This window comes from Nycticebus coucang, chromosome 21, assembly GCF_027406575.1.
Source record: "Nycticebus coucang isolate mNycCou1 chromosome 21, mNycCou1.pri, whole genome shotgun sequence".
Classification (NCBI taxonomy): domain Eukaryota; kingdom Metazoa; phylum Chordata; class Mammalia; order Primates; family Lorisidae; genus Nycticebus; species Nycticebus coucang.
Genome location: NC_069800.1, coordinates 38,157,632 through 38,171,251, shown reverse-complemented (window position 1 = coordinate 38,171,251; position 13,620 = coordinate 38,157,632). Strand labels below are relative to the sequence as shown.

General features: G+C 41.0%; 1 pseudogene; it reads left to right on the top strand.

Annotated features, from left to right (window-relative positions):
- Positions 1 to 742: 742 nt before the first annotated feature.
- LOC128573505 (CDKN2A-interacting protein-like) overlaps positions 743 to 13,620 on the top strand; it is a 30,733-nt pseudogene continuing 17,855 nt past the window's right edge.

Below are 13,620 nucleotides of genomic sequence, written 5' to 3'. Positions count from 1 at the left end.
GCCCGGCTTTTTTTTGTTGTTGTTGCAGTTTGGCCGGGGCTGGGTTTGAACCCGCCACCCTCGGCATATGGGGCCGGCACCCTACTCATTGAGCCACAGGTGCCGCCAGATTTCACATATTTAATGTGTATAATTGTGTGAGTTTGAACATATGCAAATACCTATGATGCCATCACTACAATCAAGCTAATAGATGTACCCATCACATCACAAGGTTTACTTTTATCCCTTTGTTTTGGGGGGACTTTTCATTTGTTTTTCTGTGTGAATGGTAAGCACTTAACACAAGATCTACCCTCTCAACAATATGGTATTGAAGTGTAAAATAGATATTGTTAGCTATAGGCACTATATTCTACAACAGATCTCTGAAACCTATCATCTAGCAAAAGTGAAACTTTATACCCATTTTAAAAATGCCCATTTCCCTTACCCCTCAAGCCCTGGAAACCACCATTGAATTCTCTGCTTCTGTGAGTTGAACATTTTTAGATTCCACATAGAAGTGAGGTCATGTAGAATTTGTCTTTCTTGGCATGGCTTGTTTCACTTAGCATAATGTCTTCCAGGTTCATCCATGTTGTTTGAATGGTAAAAAAAAAAAAAAACAAAACATTAAAAAGTGGGCAAAAGACATGAACAGACATTGTTCAAAAGAAGGCATACAAATGGCCGAAAAATACGAAAAAATGCTCAACTCAATAATCGAGGAAATGCAAACTAAAACCATATTTCTGTCAAGATGGCCATTATTAAAAAGGCAATAGATGTTGGCACAGATACAGTGAAAACAGAACACTTATACACTATAGCTAGGAATGTCAATTAATACAACCTCTATGAAAAACAGTATGAAGATTCCTCAAAGAACCAAAAGTAGACCTACCATTTTATCCGGTAATCCCACTATTGTGTATCTATCCAGAGGGAAAGAAGTCATATAAAAAAGACACTCTTAGAAGAGTACAGGTGAAACCTACTAAATGCAGAATATAAATGTCTGAACACAATAACTAAGAAAATGCCAGGAAGGCTATGTTAACCAGTTCAATGAAAATATTTCAAATTGTATATAAAACCAGCACATTGTACACCCATGATTGCATTAATGTACACAGCTATGATTTAATAAAAAAAAAAATAAAGACACTGACACTTGTATGTTTATCATAGCACAATTCACAATAGCAAAGACATGGAATCAACCTAAGTTCCCATCAATGATAACTGGATAAAGAAATTGGGCGGCACCTGTGGCTCAAGGAGTAGGGCGCTGGTCCCATATGCCAGAGGTGGCGGGTTCAAACCCAACCCCGGCCAAAAACCACAAAAAAAAAAAAAAAAAAATCAAAGAAATTGTGGTGTGGGCTTGGTGCCGGTAGCACAGTGATTACGGCACCAGTCACATACACCCAAGTTGGCGGGTTCAAACCCAACCCCGGCCAGCTAAAACAACAATGACAATTGAAACAAAAAAATAGCCAGGTGTTGTGGCAGGTGCCTGTAGTCCCAGCTACTTGGGAGGCTGAGGCAAGAGAATCGATTTTAAGCCCAAGAGTCCCACTCTTTGAGGTTGCTGTGAGCTGTGATGCCACAGCACTCTACCCAGGGTGACATAGTGGGACTCTGTCTCAAAAAAAAAAAAAGAAAGAAAGAAAGAAAAAAAATGTGGTGTGTATATACCATGGAATATTACTCAACCATAAAAAAAAGAATGATACAATGTCTTTTGCAGAAACTTGGTTGGAACCAGAAGCCTTTATCCTGAGTGAGGTATCTTAGGAATGGAAAAACAAATATTGCATGTTCTCACTTAGAAGTAGGAGCTAAGCGATTAGTATACATGGTCATACAAAGTGGTATAATATACTTTGGAGACTCAAAAGGGAGAGGGAAGAGATCAAATTACCTCTTGGATACAATGTATAACTTTATATTCAGTAAGAGCCCTGACTTTACCACTATGCAATTCATCTATAGATCAAAAAAACCCACTTGTACCCCCTACCTAAATCTATTGAAAAAAATTAATGACATTGGGCGTTTTTTCATATGCCTGTTGGCCATTTGTATGTCTTCTTTGAAGAAATGTTGATTCAAGTCCTTTGCCCCTTTTTAAATCAGGTTATTTGTTTTTGTGCTACTGAGTAGGAGTTCTTTATAAGTGTTGTAGATTAATCCAACATATATAACATATATAGAGATTATCAGATACAAGGTCTGACAATTAAGTTAGCAAACTTGCCACCATACACTTATATTATACAAACAACTCAGTAAGGTTTTATAACCTCCGGATGGTAGGTATTGGTGTCTCACAACTCATGAGTTGCACTCATGTTGACAAGTGGTGGTGTCCTGCTGAGTGGCATTCATTATTGTGTGTGTGTTTATGTGCCATCAAGAGAATGTCAGAGCTTGAATTAGAACAACAAATAAACATTTGTAAATTTCTTGTTAAACTTGTCAAGAGAGGAAGTGAAATCAGGGACATGTCAGTCAGTTCAAGTTTATGGGGATAATGCCATGAAGAAAATGGCAGTGTACAAATGGATTAAATGTTTTTCTGAAGGGAGAGAAGTATACTGATGAAGAGGGGTCAGTAACGAACAGAACTGATGAAACATTACAAAAAATTCATTGAATGGTGCATCAAAATCATTGGCTGACTGTTCAGAAGCAACAGAGAAAAAGTTAGGAAAATGTTAACTGAAAATCTTGGCCACAACTCATGACTCTTGCATGATGACAATGTACCAGCATACCCGGTGCTGTCTGTAAGGAAGTTTTCAATCAGTAAACAATAACTGTAAGGGAACACCCTCCCTATTCCTGATCTGGCCCCCAACAACTTTTTTCTTTACCCAAAGATAAAGAAAATATTGAAAGGAAGAAGTTTTCAAGAGTAATATGACAACATCTTTGATAGGCATTCCAGAAAAAGAGTTCCAAAATTGCTTTGAAACGTGGACTATGTGCTGACATTGGTACACAGCTTCCCAAGGGCAGAACTTTGAGGGTGACCATAGTAATATTCAGCAATAAGTATGTACACTTTTACTAGGATGAGTTCATGAACTTAATTGTCAGACCCCTGTACAAGAGATTTTGGTTGCCAATAAGTGGTAGAAGAGCTACCAAAAAAAAAAAAAAGTCATAGAAGGAAAACACAATTCTATGGTTGAGCAAGATCATGCAAAAATTTCTGCTAAGACAGAATGTGCATCAGCGCAGCAGGAAAAAAGTTGACCGTGTACAGGTCACCCACCAAACCAGAGAGCACTGGAAACTCAACTCAGAGCTCTGGCATCTCAGTCAGAAGAGCTCAAGTCTAAGGGAAGGACGGAGCTCCATCTGTGTTCAGCCAAAGCAGCGGCAGCATTTCCTCTCAGGTAACAACGGCGGGATCCGGAAAAGCTTCCGAATCAGAAGCTTCAGACAAATAGGGTTGAGCATAATTTGTTTCTTTGTTGCTAAAGTCCCAATGTGAATAAGTTACATGGCCCAAGCCACTGATTTCAGATAACAAAGTGGATCCCCTAAAAGGAGGGCTTTGGAAGGCTCTTCAGCTGCAGTTTCTCAAAGCAGCTCAGAGATGGAGCCTTGCTGGGCTCCTTAGGATGCTCAGAAGTAGAGTTTGCCGTTACTGTCTTCTCAACTGAGTTCAGAGATGGCTTCAAGATGGTTAACTTCTAAATTACGTTCAGAGGCAGGTGTTTCATCATCAATTTCTAAACACAGTTCCCCATCTGCCACATACTCACTGACTCCCAGGAGCAGCTCTCAACAAATACAACACTGCTAACTCCCGAAAGCTCTTCCCAGGTCGCTGCAGCACCACTCGCTTCCAAGAGCAGCTCCCAGACCGGTGGATCCCTGGTTTCCAAAGCATTTCCTTGGCAGGTGGTCCCAGTTTGCTTCTAAGAGTAATTCACAGACACAGTTGCCTTCTAGAAGCACTTCACAGTCAAGTGAGAGTTCTGTCAAAGTCTCTTGTTGAAAGTTAACCAACAAAGATGTGAAACAGAAGCAACCTTTCTTCAGTAGACTGTGTACAATAGTGGTATGGAAGCTGGTAGCTGTTGATGTTCCCAGTGTGAATCCTGGAGAGCATCACTGAAGCTCTGAAGGCAACACTGGATGTGGTTAAAAGAACTGACAAATCTGCCTCAAAATAAGAGGTCTTGAGAAAAGATCGTTTATGAATTGAGGTGCAAATCTGTCTGTCTATTTGGACACTGGCTGTGGAAAAAGCAGTCAAAATGCAAAAGTAGTTGGATCAAGAGAAGCAGTGAAATTATGTCACAAGAAAAGGGTGGAGATGGCAAAAATATGTAAAAGGAAGTACAGAGGCAGTGAAATAGAAGATCTAAAACTCCTTGAAGAAGAATCAAGGCCTGTAAACTTACTTCCAGCATCAAAACATCCTTAAGAGCTAGCTACCTTAGCTCAGTGGTTAGTGTACCGGCCTCACACACCGGGGACAGTGGGTTCAAGCCTCTTCTGGGCCTGGTTAAAAAAAAAAGCATCCGTAAGAGCTAGTATGATATATCCACAATACCACTTCACACACAATATCTGGTACTTGCTGGTACAGAGCATAGAACGGGCTTTGAAAAATTTTGTATTGCCGGGCAGCACCTGTGGCTCAGTCGGTAAGGCGCCTGCCCCATATACCGAGGGTGGCGGGTTCAAACCCGGCCCCGGCCCAACTGCAACCAAAAAATAGCCGGGCATTGTGGCGGGCGCCTGTAGTCCCAGCTACTTGGGAGGCTGAGGCAAGAGAATCGCTTAAGCCCAGGAGTTGGAGGTTGCTGTGAGCCGTGTGAGGCCACGGCACTTACCCAAGGGCGGTACAGTGAGACTCTGTCTCTACAAAAAAAAAAAAAAATTTTGTATTGCCATCTTCCAGTTTTTCAGAAAATTTACCTTCTGGTTCTCTTTACATGGTAGAAGTTGTAAATAATTTATGAATAACAGTACACATTAAAAGGCATGCATTAATAGCATACTGTTTTATTATTTTTTTTTTTTTTTGTAGAGACAGAGTCTCACTTTATGGCCCTCTGTAGAGTGCCGTGGCCTCACACAGCTCACAGAAACCTCCAACTCCTGGGCTTAAGCGATTCTCTTGCCTCAGCCTCCCGAGCAGCTGGGACTACAGGCGCCCGCCACAACGCCCGGCTATTTTTTGGTTGCAGTTTGGCTGGGGCTGGGTTTGAACCCGCCACCCTCGGTATATGGGGCCAGCGCCCCACCGACTGAGCCACAGGCGCCGCCCAGCATACTGTTTTATTTGCTGAAGAAAATACTGTCTTCTATTTTTAATGATATATCCCGCATGTTGTGTAGTTCTGTAGAATCTTAAGATTTTTGTATGACTTTCAATGGGTGAAAATGTCTACCATGCCTTTTTTCCTAGTTGAATAAACCACATCAAAGAAAAGGCACCACAATATTTGAAGGTCTGAAAGTCTGTGAAGCTTAAGGTTTTAAAAATGTTGCCCATTCTGAGAGGCCGAGGCGGGCCGATCGCCTGAACTCACATGTTCAAGACAAGTCTGAGCAAGAGCGAGACCCCGTCTCTAAAAATAGTCAGGCGTTGTGGTGGGCACCTGTAGTCCCAGCTACTCAGGAGGCTAAGGCAAGAGAACCGCTTGAGTTTGAGGTTGCTGTGAGCTGCGATGCCAGGATACTCTACCAAGGGTGACAAGTGAAACTCTGTCCTCAAAAACAAAAAAACTATTGCCCATAATGTTGAACGTGTCTGTTAAAAAAAAAAAGAAAGAAAGAAATGGTTGTTTCAGACTATTTTTATGAGAAGTTGTAAGAATTTTTTAGATATAAAGCAGTCTGAAGTATTTCTTGTTGGCCGGGCATGGTGGCTCATGCATATAATCTTAGCAATCTGGGAGGCCGGGGCAGGTGGATTGCTTGAGGTCACAAGTTCGAGACCAGCCTGAGCAAGAGTGAGACTCTGTCTCTATTAAAAATGAAAAACTGAGGCAGGAGGATCACTTGAGGCCAAGAGTTTGAGATTGGTGTGAGTTATGATGCCATGGCACTCTACCAAGTGCGACAAAGTAAGACTGTCTTAAATAAATAAATAAAATACTTCTTGTTATGTGATTCTGAAGTTGTTAAAAATTCACCATGATTTTCATCCCTGCGGATTGTTTAAGCAGGTTAACATACATGTTGAGGTGGAATACAATTTATACTTTTTCTTAAAAGACATAAATGTGCGTTTCTAAGAGAAGCATACTTTATGACTACTAGTAACAGATTGATTCGTTTAGATATTAAATACTTTAAACTATTTTTTAAAAATCTCAAACAATGAACATTTATCAAGCCAAAGTTGAGAACATGGGGGTTTTGGGGGCGCAGGCCGCAAACCCCAGACAGACCTGTGGCTGTTTTTCAGAAGGGGAATCTGAAAGTTTTCAGCATTTAACGGCACACAGAAAGGAAAAAGGCAAGGAGCAGCGCAGTAGTGAGACAGTGGTTACACTCTTGTGAGATCTAGGGAAAGCTACATTTTACATAAGGTAAGGCAAATGTTAAAAGAAAAAAGAGTGTGACAGAAGCGTCAATTATGCAGATGTTCCCGGGTAGGTCATAGAACGTCTGATCCCGTCTTGTCTCTGTTCTGTTACCTGTAAGATAAATTTATAATCCATAGTCAGTAGGGAATCCAACAGACTTTAGTTTTAAGTGCCAGATATGGCCTGTGGACTTAAAGTTACAATTTGCACATCCTTGCTTATGGGAGGCCAGCAAAGAATTTCCCTATGAATGATCTGCGGGGCCAGTTCTTCACAGATGCCTCGGGCCTTTCCTTTCTCTTTTGCACAGGAGATAGGGTGGTGAGATTTTTCATTTTCTTCTTACAAAGGGCAAATACAGTTTTTTAAATTTTGTTTTAGACATAAAATATATATTGACAAGTTGCTGTCATAGCAACAGTACACAGTCATCCCTATTTTACCTCCCCCTTGCCAATGGTAACTAGAAAGTGTCTTTTCAAATACAGGAGGCTGGTCTCCGTGTTCTGTGAGTGCTCAGTCCCTGAATGTGGCAGCCAATTAGACAGTCTAACAAACTCTATCTGCCCCTAATTGAAAGCACATGTATTGAGAACGAGATGCAGTCTGTCAGGCTGGGGCGGCCATGACACAGCTGGTCTGGTCACCTCCTGTCTCTCATGCTTACTGTTTTGTAAATTTAGTTCCCACCCTAAAGCTGCCCACCTTGAATAGTTTAGGAATTAATTTTTGAATTGGAAATGCTGTAATAGATTGTCACTGAGTTGTGCTGATTATTATTTAAAATAAGGGTTATTATGATCTTTACTGTAAGCCATTATATATAAAACTATAATTTTGGAAATGGAAGAGCAAAACAGTCTTGGAGAGGCTACTGTCACTGTTGTCCAGAATCTCCGGCCTTCTGACATAGTTTGGTGGACTATCCCCATCTCTGTATCCTGGCTGACAGTGACAGGCAGCTGCACCCTCTTTGTCCGGTAACCAAATGGCAGAGATTTCTACTTTATCCTGAGTTCGGTGCCCACCTTTTGATCTCATCTGAAGTCCAATGAAGGTTGGAGCTCCAGGCAAATGACATATGTAGTTCTGTCCCCATCCACCCTACTGCATTCTCTTAAGGCACGTCCCCAATCCTCCAGGCATAAAGTTCTTGCCTCTGGCTTTGGCTTCTCTTTTCTTGCTGGCTTCAATGACTTTGCATAACCCAAAATATTCCATATTCAAAAAAGAATAACAGGGGAGAAGGAGGATGAAAATGTAAGCATTAGGCACATTTATTTTAAAGACAAAGGGAAATTTTAGAACGAACACCTGTAGGAGGAGGATGAAACAAGGGAGACAGGTGTAAAAACTAGAGTTCAATACCTCGTTTTGAAGGTTAGACCTTGGAACCGTTAATATTCTACCTAACATAAAAATGTCAAAATTTAAAAGCAATCACTAAAAACTAAAAGCAAAAGAAATTGAATTTACCTAAGTATGGAACCGGTGGCATAACCACCCAAAGGAACTATTTGAAATGACTTAGAGCAGTGTTTTGCAACCTTTTTTTAATCTCCCAGCACACTTGAATCTATAGTTAAACTTCCACAGCACACTTAAATTATGTTGATCAAAAAAGAGTTAAAAGGTGGTGACTATAGCTCAGTGGGGGTAGGGCCCTGGCCACATATAGCCAGGCTGGCGGGTTCGAACCCAGCCCAGGCCAGCTAAACAACAATGACAACTGCAATAAAAAAATAGCCAGGCGTTGTGGCAGGCGCCTGTAGTCCCAGTTACTTGGGAGGCTGAGGCAAGAGAATCACTTAAGCCCAAGTGTTGGAGGTTGCTGTGAGCTGTGACATCACAGCACTCTATGGAGCGTAACATAGTGAGACTCTGTCTCAAAAAAAAAAAAGGTTAAGAAAGGAATTCGCTTACTGTACTTTGAACTTCTTTCAAACATAATTTAGTTAATGATCTTTAAAATTTTTTGCGTCACTCCTAAGATCTTCTCATGGTACACTGGTTGAAAATCACTGACTTAGAGCAGTTTGGGAGTGACTCCTTAGTGGGATATAGCCTCGGGACAAAAGAACTGCAAAATGGTTTGTTCAGTAATCATAATGAGACTTTATTTTTTTTTTTTTTTTTATGGCTTACAGTTGATTTGAGAATCATGCAAGATGCCTTGTAAAGACTTGGCACCCCTGTGCTGGTACAGACTACAGCAGGTAGCACTGTTCTGGGCATTTCTGTCTCTTTCAAAACATGATTTTCTTGACCCTCTCTCTTAGAGATACTGATATGGGGGCTCGGAAAAGCAGGTTTTATCTTTGTTTTTTTTTTTTTGTTTTTTTTTTGTAGAGACAGAGTCTCACTGTACCGCCCTCGGGTAGAGTGCTGTGGCGTCACACGGCTCACAGCAACCTCTAACTTTTGGGCTTACACGATTCTCTTGCCTCAGCCTCCCGAGCAGCTGGGACTACAGGCGCCCGCCACAACGCCCGGCTATTTTTTTTGGTTGCAGTTTGGCCGGGGCTGGGTTTGAACCCGCCGCCCTCGGTATATGGGGCCGCCGCCTTACCGACTGAGCCACAGGCGCCGCCCATAATGAGACTTTAATACATACATTGTGGGATAAATATTGGTGTCACTGATGGAGATAAGAAATAAGAGTTTGAGTAAAAATCCTGCAATCCTAAATTTGAATTGCAAGCTATAATATAATCTAATGATGTATTTTATTTTTTTAATGTCATTTTCTACCTCTGTCCACGGAAAAGCCCTAGAAATATTGACCAATCTAGTAGAAATGATTACTCCTATTAGCCTGGCTGTGACCTCTAAATATAATTTCCCAAAGTCCCATTGAAGAAATTGCTGTTTCTGGGCCTGAAGTAAATATGCAAATTACATTAGAGATATTTTATCATATTGGAAAAAAGAGGCCTGTCAAAGATGACTGAGGTCACATCAGAAGAACAAATAAGTCAACCTGAAGAGGCTGTGAACTAAAATAAAATCTTAAGTCTCCTGCTGACTGAAGAGACTCTCTCTTAGCCAGGGGGGCCCCAGAGAAACCTTAAAACTGAGTTCCCAGCCATAAGGAGATGGGAGGTCAGACACACCTCCTTCCACCCCCTCCTTGCTAATGGCCATCAAGCATTTTAAAGGATAAACTGAAAAGGGAGGCCTTGCAAAAATAACAGGAAAATACCTAATCCTGCAATTTCCTAGTAACAGTAAAAGATCAATTCTATAAGTTCTCTTGGTAATAAGCACCCTGCCCCACAGGAGTTGTGTTTTGCACAACTTCTGAAATAGACTGAACAGACAGAAAGAGATGTATATATTTCTCTTTGGAAATTGTTTTTGAGAATCTGTTTTTCACAGAGTTTCTGAGTAAGTAATAGGGAAGGAGCTTCAGGCTTCAGCCATATCTGCCGACTCCTGCAATAATCCTCCATCGCCAAAGACGGACTCTTAGACTTGGACATCTGGCCCAGCTTGTCTTTCTTATCTGTCTGCAGCTAAGAAAAAAAGAAAAGAATGGATGCAGCAGTTTCTTGACCGCACTCTGCCAATTTATAACACCCTTTAAAATCACTTAGCCGCTCAGCTTAGGTGCTGGCTTTGTCCTTCCCTTTCCTTGGGATTCCATGCCACTGGCTCCCGGCTCTCTTTTCTCCCTGTCTTTCCCACTCTCTTTCAGTCTCTCTCACTCCCTCTCTTCTTCTAAAATGAAATAAACTTTATACTTTTATATCCTAATCTTTGTGTGGAGAAACCTTACTCAAATCTGGGTGCACTAGCTCTGCCCTACCTCAAGCCCTAACATAAAGAGGGGACCTGGTGGCTCACACCTGTAATTCCGGCACTCTGGGAGGCCAAAGCGGGAGGATCCTTCATGGTCTCAAGTTTGAGACCAGTCTGAGCAAGAGTGAGACCCCCATCTCTACTAAAAGTAGAAATATTAGCCGGGCAGGTGTGGTGGTGCACCTGTGGTCCCAGCTACCTGTGAGGCTGAGGCAGGAAGATTGCTTGAGCCCAGGAGTCTGAGGTTGCAGAGGGAGACTCTGTCTCATAAAAATGAAAAGGCAGGGCTGCACCTGTGGTTCAGTGGGTAAAGCACCAGCCCCATATACTGAGGGTGGTGGGTTTGAACCTGACCCCAGCTAAACTGCTACAGAAAATAGCGGCAGTTGTGGCGGGCGTCTGTAGTCCCAGCTACTCCAGAGGCTGAGGCAGGAGAATTGCCTAAGCCCAGGAGTTGGAGGTTCCTGCGAGCCGTGATGCCACGTCACTTTACCGAGGGTGACAAAGTGAGATTCTGTCTCAAAATAAAATAAAATAAAAAAGGCAGCCTCCGAGCAAACAACATGATTTTTCATGCATTTTAAATCATTTTTCCTCTTAAAATGGTTTCCGTGTGTTTCTTATTTTTCGACAGGCAATAAATAACTTTTAGGAAAATAAGTGTGCACCAACTTGGTCAAGTGTTTGAGATAAAGAGAAGGTTTTGCCATTTGGGAAGAGTACGGTAGGATAAATAACTCCAGGGAAAGGTTATCTGTGTTAACGGCCTTCATGAGATGAAATTTAAATAAAAATACTGGCTCATTTTGTATTGATTCCTGTATATCAAAAGGCATCTCGAAAATAATTGGGGAGATGGGAGAAACTCTACCAGGACAAATGATCAGGTTTCCTCAACAGATAAGATGCAAAGAAAAAAAAAAAAAAACAGAGATGAAGGGGTCAACACAGATCAAGAGGCTTAAGAGACACATCTACCAATTACAACTTAGGGATCTATCTGAATTCTGACTCTAAAAATCTGAAGAAAGTAAGATATTTTGGAAAACTTGTATACTGACTGTTTAGTTTTTAATATGAAGGAAATGTTGATTTTTTGATTTATTGGGTATGATAATAGGTTTGAGGATTTTTTTTTTTTTTTTGAGATAAAATCTCACTACGTCACCCTCAGTAGAGTGCCATGGCATCTCAGCTCACAGCAACCTCCAACTCCTGGGCTTATGCCATTCTCTGGCCTCAGCCTCCCAAGTAGCTGGGACTATAGGTGCCTGCCACAGCACCCAGCTATTTTTTTGTTGCAGTTGTCATTATTGTTTAGCTGGTCCGGGCCAGGTTCAAACCTGCCACCCTCGGTGCATGTGTCTGGTGCCATAACCACTGTGCTACAGGCGCCAAGCCATAAGGCTGTATTTTTAATTGTCCATATTTAATGTATACAGCATGATGTTTTCACATGCATAGACGTAGTGAAATGGTTAACTATGTCAAGCAAATTAACATATCCAGCATCTCATACACAGTTAAGTTTTCTGTGTATAGCAAGAGCACCTGAAATCTCTTTTTTTTTATCAAAAATCCCACATAATCAAGTATTATTAATCAAGTATTGTTAAGTGTAGTCTCCATGCTGTGCATTAGATCTTTAAACACCCTCATTGTACATATCTGCAAACTTGTGTCCTTTGACCTACATCATCTCCCCATTTCCTTTTCTTGCCTTCCTTTCAATCCCCTGATACCTGCTAAACACTGTTTTCTTTTCTCTCTCTCTGTATTTGACTTTTTAAAAAATATTCTGCATATATGTGAGATCATACAGTATTTTTCTTTCTTTGGAGTATTTCATTTGGTATAAGGTCCTCCAAGTTCAATCATGTTCTGGCAAATGACAGGATCTCTTTCTTTTGAAGGCTGAATCATATTCCATTACGAATGGATAAAGAAACTTTCCAGCAACAAATCCTGCATTGTTTTCATAGCTTGACTATTGTGAATAATGCTACAGTAAACATGGAAGAGCAAATGTCTTTACAAGGCAGTGATTTCATTTTCTCTGGAGATATGGTAGTTCTATTTTTAATTTCTTTAGGAACCTCCATACTGGGTCATATGGTAGTTTTATTTTTGATTTCTTTAGGAACCTCCATACTGTTTTTTGCAATAGCTGTGCCAATCTGCACTCCCACCAACAGAACACAAATGTTCCTTAAAGGTAGATATGTTTTTAAAGTTCTATTGCCTGAAGATACCCATTAAAATATAAATATCTATATTTTTTTCAAAGGAGGGGAAAGGAAGAGAAAGCAAATGGGATTATTTGAGAAATAAGATTGGCCTTGAGGCTTGGCGCCTGTAGCTCTAGCAGCTAAGGCGCCAACCACATACACCAGAGCTGGCAGGTTCAAATCCAGACCGGGCCCGCCAAACAACAATGACAGCTACAACCAAAAAATAGCCGGGCATTATGGTGGGCGCCTGTAGTCCCAGCAACTTGGGAGGCTGAGGCAAGAGAATTGCTTAAGCCCAGGAGTTGGAGGTTGCTGTGAGCTGTGATGCCACAGCACTCTATCAGGGGTGACAGCTTGAGGCTCTGTCTCAAAAAAAAAAGATTGGCCTTGAGTTGTTCATTATTGACCTGGATGATGAGAACACAGGGCTCTTTGCATCATTGCTTAACTTTTATGCACATTTAAATCATTAAGTAACAATAAGCTGAAAATATTGTTTATATAAGTATCAATGAAAACATTGCATGAATATAAAGACAAAAATCTCCAGAATGTAGCCAAAGTGATATGTACAATTTTTAAATCCTAGATTTAAAAAAATGGAAATAATTACTGAGGACCTGAGATGAAATCAAAATAAACTAAATATGTGGGTGTACACACACACATATACACACAAAATTCTATTTGGAGAAATAAAACAACATATCAAAAATTTTTAGAAGTTCCTGGGCATTACTTAGTTTCTGCTATGTAACAAACCACACCAAAATTTAGTAGCTTAACACTAAACCATTTACATATGCCACAATTCTATGGGTTAGAAATCTGGGCTGGGCTCAACTAAGAGGTTCTTCTTTTCACAGTTGGCCTCACTTACATGTGAGTTGACAGGCGCTGGTGGGTCTAGAATAGACTCAGATGGAATGGTTTGTCTCTGTTCCAAAAGCTAGCCTGCGCTTGTTCTCATAGCAACAGGGAAGCTGTCCAAGTAAGGAGTGTATCTGCTCTGAATGTAAGACTAGGCCAGTTGTTCTCAA